The sequence below is a fragment of the Numida meleagris genome, chromosome 11 (assembly GCF_002078875.1).
Source record: "Numida meleagris isolate 19003 breed g44 Domestic line chromosome 11, NumMel1.0, whole genome shotgun sequence".
NCBI lineage: Eukaryota > Metazoa > Chordata > Aves > Galliformes > Numididae > Numida > Numida meleagris.
In genome coordinates this window covers 16,074,567-16,087,845 of record NC_034419.1, presented here as the reverse complement: position 1 = coordinate 16,087,845, position 13,279 = coordinate 16,074,567, and the positions used below count along the sequence as shown (strand labels likewise).

The following is a 13,279-nucleotide window of genomic DNA, read 5'->3' as shown; positions in this document are numbered from 1 at the left end:
AGCAGAGAGCAGCTCTGCTCTGGCCCGGGCTCAGCGTCCGTCTGTCGGTGCAGTCAGTAAGTCCTCCCGCAGCTGCCCGTGCTCCCTGCTCAGTTCTGTGAAATAACTTTTGCACATCTTAATTTTGCGTGCTTACCATCTTTTAGGCTTTAAGTTTTTTATTTCTTTTCAAGTCTTCAGCGGTTGCATGTTTGACACGGTTTTGTTATCCTAGATGCTATGTTTTGATCTGGCACGCAGAGCATTAATTCCTTTATCAGCTCTATTTCCTTTACAGTTGTTCACTTAATTGAGTTCCTCTGTGTATTTTACAAACAAGATGCATTCATTACAGCTTGCAGACCTCAGGTTGTATTGTAATGTGTTTCAGAAAAATGGCACTTTTGTAGATAGTTGTGGAAGTTGGGTGTTTGGTTTATTTTTCGGATGATGGGAGGAAGCAGTAGCAGAATTCTTGCATGCATAATCAGGAGGAACTTTCCAGAAACTCTTTATTCTAGCTATTTTCTTTTAAAGCTGTGTTTACTCTGAGGTTTCAGCTGAGGTAGTTGAAATATGTGGCTGCAGCGTAGAACAAAATACACTGTATGTTTTGTTCCTCTTCTTGTTCTGCTTTGACTTGTGCAAATAGCTTTAATCCAGAGGAGGAGATCACGCAGTCTGTGACTGCGGTGTCGTATGATGAAGCTCAGCGTGCAGATTACCCTCTTGCTGCACATCCTGACATTGGATAGCCTTGCCTTGAATGGGATGTGAACAGAGGGAACCCTTCTCTTTCACAAGCGCTGGGTGTGGGAAGCTGTTGGTGTGAGCTGTGTGGTTGGCGGCACGTTGGCGTGGCCGTGCACCTGTGTGGTGTGGAGATGCTCAGAGCCTGTGCTGGGTGCAGGCAGGGACTGGTCAGCCCCTAACCCTAACCGCCTGAATTGGAGCACCGCTGCTGCCAGGGACACGGCACCCAAAAGGCTCCAAAGGAAGCGGGGAGCAGCCTCTGCCGAGCCCTTTCCACCTTGGATCTGGGGGCTGCGCGCTGGGAGCTGATGCCACGCGTGGGGAGGTTTGGGCAGCTACAGGAGCAGCGGAGCTGCAGGAGCTTGATGGCGGCCGGTCCCCAGCTGCCTCCCCACACACTCCCAGCAGGGCCCTGCCGTGCAGAAGAGGGATGAGGAGCCTGGCTTCCTGCATCCTGACTCAAAAGTAGGCATATGTGCTTTTTTTTATTTTTTTTTTTGGTGAGTGGAAACAAATCGGTTTCGACAGAGCTTTTTTAGGGAGTTTTCTCAGGCACAGGCTGAAATTTTGAGGTGGAAAAAATTCACACTTCTTTCTCTGCTGGGCCGGTGCGATGAGGACCAACTGTATTTTTGGGTGCTCGGGATCCGCATGTCACCGCTGAGCATGTTGAGGACCGTCTGTGCGCGCGTTTCCCGCAGCAGCCTGGTGGGATGGAATGGGATCCCCGTGCTGGAGCTGCTCCTGGGAACGAAGCAGCGCGGCCACAGCGTGCAGAAGGGTGGGCAGCCCCTGTCCCTGCTGCTCCGTGCGGGTGATGCTGTCCCTTCTGCACCGCTTCTGTCCCAGCTGCGCTCCGAGAGCCGTCACCCTCGGACGGGGCAAGGCCAGCAGGCTGGCGATGTTCCACCAGAGCTCAGCTACGTGCATTTTTCTTACCGTGCCATGGGCCTGATCCTGGAGAGGGGCTGGATGCTCTCAGTTGTGGGCGCTCAGCATTTTTGCGCGTCACCCTGCTCAGAGGTCGGTGGTTTCTTTTTTTAATCGGAAAAAGCATTTTGCCATTTGCTTTTCCACGGGGTGAAACCACGGAAGAGCTTTTGCTTGGTTTTCCACACGCAGGCACCCACTGCTGGGCGCATGGGAGGGACCGCAGGTCTTAGAAGGCTTTAAGTGTGTGAAAACAAGAAGTCCTCATGAAAATAGTTCTGCAGCTTAATTGCGGTGGGTGTGCCCTTGTTTGCAAAAAGAAATGAAAGCGCTGGAGGCCGAAGCGTTCTCTTCGTGCTCAGTGGCAGAGAGTGTGAACTCCCCCAGCCAGTTCTGCCAAGGTGCTGAGACCTGCACGTCCTGCTGTCTCTAGCCCTGCTTTCTGGGTACTGCCTTGATGCGCTGCATCTGGCGGAACCAGCTTGTTCTTTGCAGAGGTTTGGGAGCCACGCGTGGCCCTCTGCATGGGGATATAGACCCCATGGAAACGCCATCCGTGGGGAATAGCTGCCTCTCGCAGCATCTCGGCCTTGCTCTGTGAGCATGAGAAATGTTAACATAAATTCTTTAAATAACATCTAGTAGTGTTGAATGCACAGAATTATAAAACATTTTTATATTCTGAGACTCATTTGCATCTTCACATTAAAAACTGTGGTTTTCTTTTCAGGGAATGGTTGCAAGATCTGATTTGTTTTGAAATCAAGGCTAAATTTGTGTTCTTGCATTCCTCTTTGCCCTTCGTTTGACAAATTTTTTCTTGTTCTATAAATACAGAATTGTAAACAAGGGCTAATCCTTAGCAACAACCTGGGAAGTTAACATTTCTCTCCAGCTCCTATGATAATGAATTCAGACGCTCTGAATGTGATGTGATTTACACGTAGTGTTCCTAAGGCCAGTAGGTACTAATATCTTGTTAGAGAGCTGAGAAAAGAGCATTCCTTTGTGTTCACCATATAGCGTAATTGCCCTGCATCTTCTTTCATAAGGAGATGGTTAAAGATGCTTTTTACTTTGCATTTGAAGAATTGAAGGCTTCTGCTTTTGCATTTGGCTGAAATTGTCTTAAATGTGTTTTCCTTCCTGTAGCAGTCAACATTGTCAAAACATTGAGCAAAGTACATTTTAATAATATGGGTTAAGACCGTCATTATATTAATTTAATTCTCAGCATAGGTAAATTCTTAAGATGCTTCCACTTTGTCATAAAAGTTTTTCACAGTAAACATCATCTCTTTTCCCAGTGCAGCAAAGAGAGAGATAATACAGTCAATGGACGAGTAAATCCCTTGTGTTAAATCATTTGAGTGTAGCTCGAAGAAGGCTTCCTCTCCTGGTCCGTCCTTGTCTTTTATTTAATTTTCATTTAATTTTGTTTTGTTCTGCTTGTATTTATTCAGGGAGTGTTTTTGTAGCGTTAATCTATGTGAGCCACATGCAGTTGAATATTGCAGCTCCCAAAAGGCCGTGATTAAAGCGTCACGGATGTGGCAAACCACAAACACAAAAGTAAGTTTACGTGTAGATTCTCTTCATAAAATATTTTATTCGAGTTTTGTAATACCTTGGTATGGTGGTCAGCGTTGCCATAAAAATTCTGTGTTATATGAAATGATACAATCTGTGAAGCATTTCCCATTATGTAGACACCATGTCTTTAAATTATAGCAATTTCTTAAGATTTTAAAGCAAAATGAGCTCTTAGAGGTGTGATTAATAGCAGGGAATGAGGCTAACACCGGGTCATCAGTGGCACTCCATTACAAAAAAGGTTGGGCTAATAAAAGCATCCATCTCTTTGACCAATAAAGCATTTGAATGATAAGCTTATAGTTTTTATCACGCCGTAGTTACTTTGTGCTGAATAAACTGTGATTTTACGTGCTGGAAAAGGAGCGCGGAGCCGGCGGCGCGGCCGAGGTGAGGGAAATGTCCCGGCTTTCATGCGGGGCTTGATGTTTTTCGAAGCCTTCAGGTTGCGGTGTCTGAATTTCTGAAGCCGCTGTGAAACATCTAAATCCCCCGTGACCCGTGCCCGGCCGCCCGCAGCCCTTCGGTGGGGCTGGCGCTCGCTGTCCCGCAGGGAGGGGAGAAAGGAGGGCATTGTGTGCGATCATTAATTCAGAGTTAAGTCCCCGGCAGCCCCAGACATCAGAAATATTCTGCCGGAGCACAGGAAATGGGGCAGCACTTGTGTTTTCCTGGTGTGCGGACGCCAACTCCGTGCTCGAGTCCCACCTTTCATCCTGCCCGCTTTTATGCTGTCAGCCTGACGGGTGAGAAAACAGGAGGTTGCCTCAACAATGCTACGTTCGGGCTGCATTTAAATACCTGCCTTATTAGGAGGTTGTACTGATTTCATGCTTTTGAGCTTTTTTTTTTTTTTTTGGAGTACAACAAAAGGCGAAATATTTTTTGAAAAGGGAAACTGAGTTTCTTGGCCAACCGCAGATGTCCAGGATTGTGCTGAGAAGAAAAGTACCGAGTATTCTAAAACTTGTGAAAAAATGATGAGGGAGGAGGCTTCCTGCCCCGTGCTGTTTGCACGTGAAGTGACAGGGGAGAGCAGATTACTGCCCGGGCCAGCTGTGACCTTGGATGCTTCACATATTCAAACCCAGAACGATTTTGGTCGCTGTTGGTGGCGGCAGTGGGCACTCATGGGCTGCAGGGACACGGCTCGGGGCACCCGGGGCACAAAAGGGCCCGGGGTGTGGACCCTAACCTCTGTCCCTCTCTTAAAGAGCTTATTCACACACGAGAGGGCTGCAGGGACTTGTGGAGGTGACGCTGGGGATGTGTCAGGTCAGGAATGTCACCCAGAGCCCAGGGTTAACCCCCATCCATCTTCTCTCCGTGTGCTTCGGGTCTTTCCCCAAATCCACCATCGAGTAGGGGAGCTGCAGAAACCTCCCTGGCGGAGCAGTGTGACGGGCCGTATCTTGAGTGCCACGGGGCTGAGAAATGGGCAAGGAAATGCTTGCTGTAGGGTGGGGAACGCCAGGAACTTCAGCCCTGGAGCCCCACGAGGACTGATGCTGAGCTCTGTGGGTGCTGAGGTGGACGTTGGCTGGGGGACAGGAGTTTCAGTTGTGAGAAGACTTCGCAGGAGACAGAAGGGCTTTGGAGGGGCTCCTGTCCCTGCTTAGGTTCGTGGGAAGGAACGGGGGAAACCTCCAGAAGCAGAGGGCTGAGAGGGAGCAAGAGAAGGGAGGAGAACGTGGGCTGAGCCATGCCTGGTGCGTGGATGTGTGTGTGAAAGCACACGTGCATGCTGGAAGGGATGGAGTTGTGTAGAAAGGCAACATTTTGCTTGTTTGTTTAAGAGGAGTTAACGTTTTGCATCCCACCTTTCGCAGTTGCTGAATTTTTTTTAATGTAAATAGATCTCCTACATCAGTGGTTTGGCCGGTAAATCTTGTTCCCTAGAACACTTTCAAGTGAATTCAGCTCCTTTCTTCACCCTTTATCTGACAGATGCACGGCTGCACGTTTTCCTCTGTTGTCTGTTGTCCTGAGGTTGCAAAGAAAGACTGCAAAGGCTTTTTGTTTGTTGTTGTTTAAGGGGAAAAAAGTCCTCAATGCACAGAAGAGTTAACAGGATTTCACTTGATCTGCTCGTTTATGCAATGAGTAATGCGAGGTTGGTAACAGCAAATTGTTGTTTATAAGCAAACATGGCACTGTGTAAACAAGAAATCCTGGTCCCCAACTGGTTGGATTTCATGGTGGTCAGCAGCTGATGTATGTAACGTACAACCTTTCTGCTTCTCGAAATGTCAGAAGAATGACTGTTTGTTTGTCTTGAGTTCTTCCCAGCTGTTTACTCTGTAATGCATTTGCCTCAACCTTGATTCCCTAAGAGTGGCCCCTTTCTCCTCCCTGCTCTGTTTACATTAGTCCTGCCCCGAGTGTCACCTATGAAATCTGTTGATTATTCCACCTGGTTAATGTTAAATTGCTCTTGCAAGATGATGTGTTTGTTCATAAACACAAATGCTGGGCCCCTTGTTTACTGTACCCATGGCAGCAATCAGTTATTAAACAAATATTGCTTTGTTTGCGGGTGTGAGCAGCAGTTTATCCTGCAAGGTCTGGAAAAAAACCTTTAAATGCTGGGATTTTGATAAAGGAGAAAAAGGGGAGCTTGTCCCTGGAATGTGGCTGAAACTCACTTTGGTTTGCTTTGCTTATCTTTAACTTGGGTGAAGGGGCTAGAAAGATTAGCAAGTTGTTTGGTTTTTCCAAGAGATTTCCTTAGTGTAATGATATCTATCCAGTTGTTTGCTTTTTTCAGAAGGGAGAGAGCACTCCTGCAAGACGACTAGCACAGCGATAGCCGGCTGGTGGCTAGAAAATCCTGCATGGAGCAAACAAGGAGTTAGAAGGTCTGGGACAAAGGTATAGGGCTAATCGCCCAGGTAATCCCCCGAAAGAACGGCCTTTGAGTTGTGTGCGGTGTTCGGTCGGGGCTGCGTTGGCTTCCCCCGTTGGTGGTGCCTGGCTGTGAGCGGTGCGTGTACCCGCTGCGGGGACTGAAGAGGCAAAGCTTTCGCTTTTAGTTCGGAGGCGGTCCGGGGAGAAGCTCTGGTGTGAGAGCAGAGCCATGTGAACGAGGAGAAAATACCAAACCTAAAAACGCTCCCTGCCGTTCCTCCTCCTGCAAGTGAGCTCTTATTCTTTTTATAACTGGAAAACAGCGTTTACATCTGCAAATTTCTGTTTGCTGACTGTTGGCTCTTTGGTTTCTGAGAGTTTTAATTAGAGAGCGCCGTCCTGGTCGTCGTTGCTTTTGGGTTGTTTTGCAAATGAGCGAGAAAACTCGCTCACACCATCTTTGTTTTTCAGAATGATTGTTTATTATTGTTTCTGGCTGTGGCCTGGATTTGGAATGCCGGGCAGGACCTGTTCGCACCAACAGCGTGTTGCTGGGGCTTCACACACAGAGGGAGTAATCCTCCTGGAGTGACCTTGAGGAAGAAAAGCGAACTCTTATTGCATGAAGGTGCTGTCTGCTCCTTTGTACGCCAAGTATTGATAAAAATACCTTGAATATACATTTCTAAAATGGGAATGCTGAGCTGGACCCAGCCCTTGCCACGTGCATTGGAGTGAAGCAGTGAATCGAGGGCTGTGTCGTGCAGCAGTGCCTGGCTTCAGGGTGGCTTTGGCTTCTGGAGGCCAGTGGGGTTAGAGGAGCTTCGGTGGGAATATGCTGGGGGTGGGATTGTAGCTGCTCAGCAGCCAGCAGTGAGTCGTGTGAGGTTTGGAGTCATCTTACTGTCTCACAGTCCATGCTGCCTCAAAAACTGACCACGTTTTTATGTTTATTACATGCAACTTTGCCCTTCTGTTGAGTTGAATATTCTGTTCACCTTCTTCTCTGCGAGAGAGACTGCGAGAGCTCATGTTGCACGCAGTGTGCACAAAGCAACCCTGAGCCCTCTGTCCCACCCCAGAGCTGGCGTGTGCCTCAGGGACACTGCAGTGGAGCCCTCCTCCTGCGGGGCTGACTCAGTGGTGCTGCTGTCCCAGGTTACTTGGCAGCACTTGCTGAGGGGCACGGCACCATGAGACTTGAGTTCTGTTTTGGTTTGGGGTTCTTTTTTCTGCTTCCCGTTCCTTTTCTTCCAAACGGGCGATGATCCTGGTGATATTAAGGATGACTTCTCTTGAGCTTAAGGTGGAAGGACGGCTCTGCCCAGGAGGGGGGAAGGAGCTCACTCTGCCAGTGCTGCCATGCCAGCAATGCAGCCCATCCGCCAATCCCCACAGGTGGCCCAGCTCCGAGCCTTCTGCGGCCATGGCACAACCTTCTTGCTGAGCGTGGGTTTCCATAGCTGTCCTGGTGGGAGCTGTGCATTGGGGTGGAGCTGGCGGTGCAAAGGGAATTTATTTATCCATGGTCAGACTAGGAGTAATTTCTGCATGGAAGCGTTAATAGAAGGGAGGATGCGCAAAGCTTGGTTGGGGAAGGTTGAGCTGTCCGTCTTGTCTGCCTTACACTCAGGTCTTCAGCCAGCGTTGGGTTGTGTGAGTGGGCAGAGCAAGCCAGGCAGTCTTTGTGGGCCACATCTGACAGCCAAGTGTGAGATGGTTTCTTGTGGCTTTTGTATCCAGTCTCAACTCATAAGTTACGTTCTGGGAACCGACACGGCTATCTCTTGTGAAGAGGTATCTGAGCAGAGAAGCGAGGCCGTTACCTGTGCAGTTCAGTCTGACTTGGTGTGTGAGCTTGTCATGCGGATCGCCTCTGACTCTTTTGAAACGAGCAAATGGCAAGCTTTTACTGTCCATTTCAATGAATTTTCTTGGGCTTTGCTTGTTCTCCGTTCTCACTGTTAGTGGTCAGCAGCACCCTCAGCAGAACTGATTTCCTTTGGAGTACCTGCAGTGACAGCTTATCTACGAAGCTGTCTGCTTGACTGTGATTTTACAGTCAGTCAGTGTGCCACAACTGGGTTTAGGCTCCTGATGCTCTCTGCCTTCTCCCGGCCACAGCTGCCTTAGATTTCAACTCCCACAGAGCACCAGGAACATCAGTCAGCCTTTCCCTGATCTGCTTGCAAATGATTTCAGGTTCCCATGGCCTTGAAACAACCCAGTCTGTGCGAGCCACACACGAGCGGTGAAAAGAGGTCGTGGTGTTGTAGACAGTGAACAGCCTCAAAGCTGGGGCTGCCTGCAGGTTGGTAGGCAGGTGGAGGTGGCTGCAGGAGGTGGGCATCAGCCCTGCTCGGGGCTGAGCTCGCTGGTTATGCAGCTTCCCTCTGACCCAGCAGAGAAGCAGCCGTGTCCTTCTCCTGGTGCCCAAGGTGTGAGTTGTGTCCCTTCCCGGGGCGCAGACCTGAGGATGCGCAGTGGATGGTCTCGTTTATTCTGCACCCTTTTTCCAAAGCGCTAAATGGAATTTCAGATTTTAGATACGTCTAGACATATACAGTGCACGATAAAGTTGATAATACATTAATCATTTTTAACAACAGGTAATATGCATAATTTATGGTGTTACAGTGCTATCTTTTTTGATATTTATGATGGATAATGCTCAGTTTTTGCCCTCATATTACTGCTTTAAATTATACCACAAGAAAATTAATGAGAAAGTAGATTTATGGGTTTCATTTGTTTGTCAATTCGGAAATTAATTGGGTGTTAATTTTAGCCGTCCCTCATCAGACCAGGTCTTTAGTATGTGTGCATTACTTTGCATTCATTGAAGCCTACCTCCCATTTACTGTGGGTCACTAGCTTTGCATACATTAAAATAGCCCTCAGGCTCATTCTCTTGATTACTTTTTGAACTGCCATGCATTAGAAAATTTACGCCTTTCTGTTATAATTATGAAAATTCTGTATTGGAAGACGATGCTTGCATAACAGCAAGTACACAGTCTTGCTCAGCCATGTAAGATCATATAGCAAATCCCAATACATTTTTGTTCTAATCCTAGAAAATAGCACTCTTGACAATCTTTGTTGTGTGAGTTTTATCCTTTGAAATTTCAAGGATCCATTTTAATGCACTGAATTACCTCTTTAAGCTGAGGAAATATCAAAGGATTTCCCCTTGTCTCCGTCTCTTTGTTCCCTCCTTCCACACTTCCCGGACGCGATGCACTCTTCCCTTGCTCCCGGTTTGCCTGTCCTCCGAGGAGCGCCGTGGTTGGCCGTGACTCAGCGAGGCTTTCCAGGACAGCAGCCCGACTCGCTCTGTGCCTCGCTATTTTGATTCTTATGACCAGCCCTGCTTGCTCTTTGCAGCCAGGTCTTCATTCTCATGCCCCTACTCGGCTCAGCTGGTACCAGTAGCATGTAGGTGAGCAGCCTTCAATGAGGTGACTGTGGGTTTTCACCTGAAGGTACCCTATAAAAGTTGATATGTAGTTACTCAATACATAACTATTGCTAAAAGTACACCCTCTCAGCAGGATAAATGACTGCTACTGAAAGCTCCTAAGAGCACGATGGGTATTCACCCATCTGCAGTGAGGAGCTCTGGGGTTTGTGAGCTGAGGAGCTGGTGAGCTCGAGGTGAGCGTTGGAGTTAAGTCATGCCACGAGTTGGTGTGCCAACCTCAAACACAGCCCTGGAGGTGTCACCTAGCACCAGTATTGCCCACTAAACCAGGGCCCACCTGGACGGATTGAGCTCCCTGTCCTGCTCCTGTGCTCACCGTGGTGGCAGCCCTTGAGCCGTTTGTGTGAAGCTGGCTGATTCACAGCTAATTGTGACATGCTGTAATTTAGTAAATGAGCAGCTGAACATCTGTACTCCTTCCCCCACAGAAGATCAAAGCTATATCTCACAGAAGGCTTTTAATGTCCACACGTGAACTCCTTTTGTTTTACTGAGGCCGTGGCTGATGGGATGGTGCTTCTGGCTGCCTTGCTGACCTAGCAGCCACCGGGGCAACTATGTGGGGGATTCAGCTTTCCCATGGGAAGGATGTTCCTGGAGAAGCTCAGCAGTGCTGGTGGTGGGACCTGGAGCTTGTGGTGCTTGCCCCAGGGGTACTGGGCCTGAAAGGGTCCCAGAAAGCCGTCACAGTCACCATTGGTGATGATGGCAGCTCTGGGAGCACCAGGCTGCCTTTGCACTGCTTCTGTACCTGTGCAGCTGGTAAGAAGCAGCTTTGCTCCTGCTTTTGTATTGCCTTGCCGTTTGTGCTCTGGAGCATGTTAGTTTTCAAGAGGCAAAATCCTGCCTTTGTAGCATCGCGTTGCTGTGAAGTGCTTCCAAGCGCTGTTCTGCTTTTGTAGTTTGACAGAGGAGTGCTCAGAAGTTAGTTCTGAGCTTGCTTGGGGGAACTGCTTGCAACAAATAGGTAAAATGTTCCCTTATTAATGATGCCTGTATGGTAGTGTGCCTGCTAGAGAATTTAGGAGTAGATCTTGTCATTTGATCACTTACTTAAAGCTGATTTTACCACTAACTCTTCCATACAAGTAGAAATATGTTTTATAAATCTCTGTTTAGCTTAATTTACACATGCTTTTATGACTGGGCCGAGTTCTTTAAGGGCATTTATTCTGCTTCATATAAATAATTGATCAGCCAAGTTAATTTACTTCTGCCTGACTTGGTCAACCTTAATTAACTGCCCCGGAATAAAGACTGAACTTTTTGTTAGCTTAAAATCTTTCACAAACGTGACAAAGAGAGGATGTGTTACGACAATATTTTTGCTCTAGCACTGTTCCCAGGGGACAGACATGTTGGATGAACTCTGTGTGCAGATAGGAGGTTGTGGCGAGATGGGTGTCAGCCTCTTCTCCCAGGTAACTGGTGATAGGACCAGAGGGAATGGCCTCAAGTTGTGCAAGGGAGGTTCGGATTGGATTTTAGGAGGAATTTCTTCTCCGAAAGAGTGGTCAGGCATTGGAACAGTCTGCGCAGAGAGGCAGTGGAGTCATTGTCCCTGGAGGTGTTTAAGGAAAGGGTGGGTGTAGTACTTAGGTCTAGTGAGCTGTATTGGTGGTAGGTGGACAGTTGAACTGGATATCTTAGTAGCCTTTTCCAACGTTAACGATTCTGTGATTCTGTACGTATTTGGATAAACCTGTAAATGCTAATAGCCAAAATCACCATCTGAATGTAGTCCAGGTTGTGTCTGGAAGCATATTTAAAGAAGGATTTTGAGGCTCAGAAGACTCAAGGGATAGCATTTTAATGGTGATGAGATTCTTAAAAGTGTCAGTTGGAGCTTTTTGCTTATTGAGGAGTTTTAAAGTGCCTCGCCAGATGCCTCCATGTATGGGATGGCATCCAAACACAGCTGAGTGTCTGTCCTTCAGCCTTTCAGACTTGTAGGGGGTCCTTGCTCTGACGGGTGCGTCACTCGATAAATCCTCCCTCCTGCTGACATTAAACAATTCAGCTTGGTCTTTAGATAGTGTACTAGTAGCAGAATTGCAGAAATTGCACACTTCAGTGCCCACCTCCTGCCTGCTGATCTCCATGCTTAACCTTGCTCGTCTGAACAGCCCAGTGGAGCTAAGGGATGTGTATCTGCAGCACCTGGTCTTTGTGATCTTAAAGACTTTTTAAAAAATGGATTAGCACAGAGTGTTTTCAAAATCAGGACTCCTTCAGGTTCTGTCTCTTTAGTTCCAAACACTGACACTGGAATCCTCAGGAAGATCATTTTCACTCAGCCTCAGTTCACAACCGACCCGTGCTCTTCTCAGTTTTGACTGTGCCCTTGCAAATCAGCTGTCTCCAAGTCATCTGGGAGATGGCTGCTGTTGTCCTGCTGTTGATAGTGTGCACTGCTTTGGTTCCTCCCCATTACCTTGAACATAAGATATTAAACGAAGAGATGGGCCCAGCCCCTCTGGCTTTGGCTTGGCTTTGGCTATGCATGGAAACTAGAAAAGGTTTTGTGCAGGTTAAGACCAGAATCTTGGAAAAATCAATCTCTGTTGTGATATTTTTAAATGAAGCTGACATTAAGTCATAGAGGAACAGTTTGTTTAATGCCAACCCTTGGATTTCAGGATTAAATTTTACAAGAAACTTGTCGTTGTTTATACTGAGCTTAGCTTTGGACCCTGCTTAGGGGAAAAGCCTCTAGTGTCACCTTTAACCATCTGAAGAGTCCTTCTGTATCCACCCCTGATGTGAAATAGTGTAGATTTCTTATGAAAAAAAGAAAGATACTCATGTTGATAAGCACCCATCTATTTTTCGGCTGTTAAAATACATCTGCCTTTGCAGAATTGATGTGAGAGTCATTCTGCTTGGTAGAATGCGTGAGACGGATGTGTTCTTTTGCCGTTAAATTTCTTAAGTCAGAATATGGTTTCTTGTATGTCATGGAAGCTTTTGTGGAGTACGGTATTTCCTATAATAAATCATTATGCATAACAGCTTCTCCAGTACCGTTCTGCTCACTTAGGGTTGTGCTCAGACCAGAATCACTGTGGCACTAGGCACAAAGCTTCCCTTCAGTTGCCACGGAACATAATTGTGTTGCATAAAGTCAACCTTGATTTGCTTTTTTCTTTCACAATTTTGAATGACAGACCTCACTAATAGGCTTCTGCAAGGCCTGCTCCTCTGCGCTGAAGTGAGACAATTATCTCAGCCATCCTCGGCGTACTATCACCTCCGCTCATTTAGGTGTGCTCAAACAGACAAATAATAATCATTCTTGCAGAAAGCTCTCGCAGGTTGATTTTCATGACATGACGCTTAATGATCAAACCAAACTGTGATTATTTATGTCAACTCACATTTGACTACAGTGAAGAAATAAACAGCTTTATCTTTCCTCTCTTGAAAATCCTGTTTTCCATTGGAGGCATTTCAGCCAAGTGGCTTTGTTTTGTATTGGTGTCCAGTTGAAGGCGTATTCAAGTCAACTGACCATAAATGGGCATTCTTAAATAAAAATGGGCTCGGAGATGTTCACTTCTGCTTTTAAAATAATATTTTTGAGTGAACGGAGCCCTGAAAGTGCAACTCGTCCTCCTTTTCTTTTTAATGTCCTGGTGTTTGCTTTGCACCTGTTCCTAGCAGCGCTGGCGATGCTACTGGGAACACTGGGTG

The 13,279-nt window shown here is 47.2% G+C and overlaps 1 protein-coding gene across 13 annotated transcripts in view; it reads left to right on the top strand.

Moving 5' to 3' along the window:
* Nucleotides 1–13,279, top strand: part of FOXP1 (forkhead box P1) — a 344,878-nt gene that overhangs the window by 179,460 nt on the left and 152,139 nt on the right. Inside the window, exon 1 of one of the 13 annotated variants that reach the window (XM_021409245.1) lies at nt 5,789–5,817. The exons of the other annotated variants lie outside the window; for them this stretch is intronic. The gene's annotated coding sequence lies outside the window, so the exon portion shown is untranslated. Of the gene's footprint in view, nt 1–5,788; nt 5,818–13,279 lie in introns of those variants that run through there. 13 annotated transcript variants of the gene reach the window in all.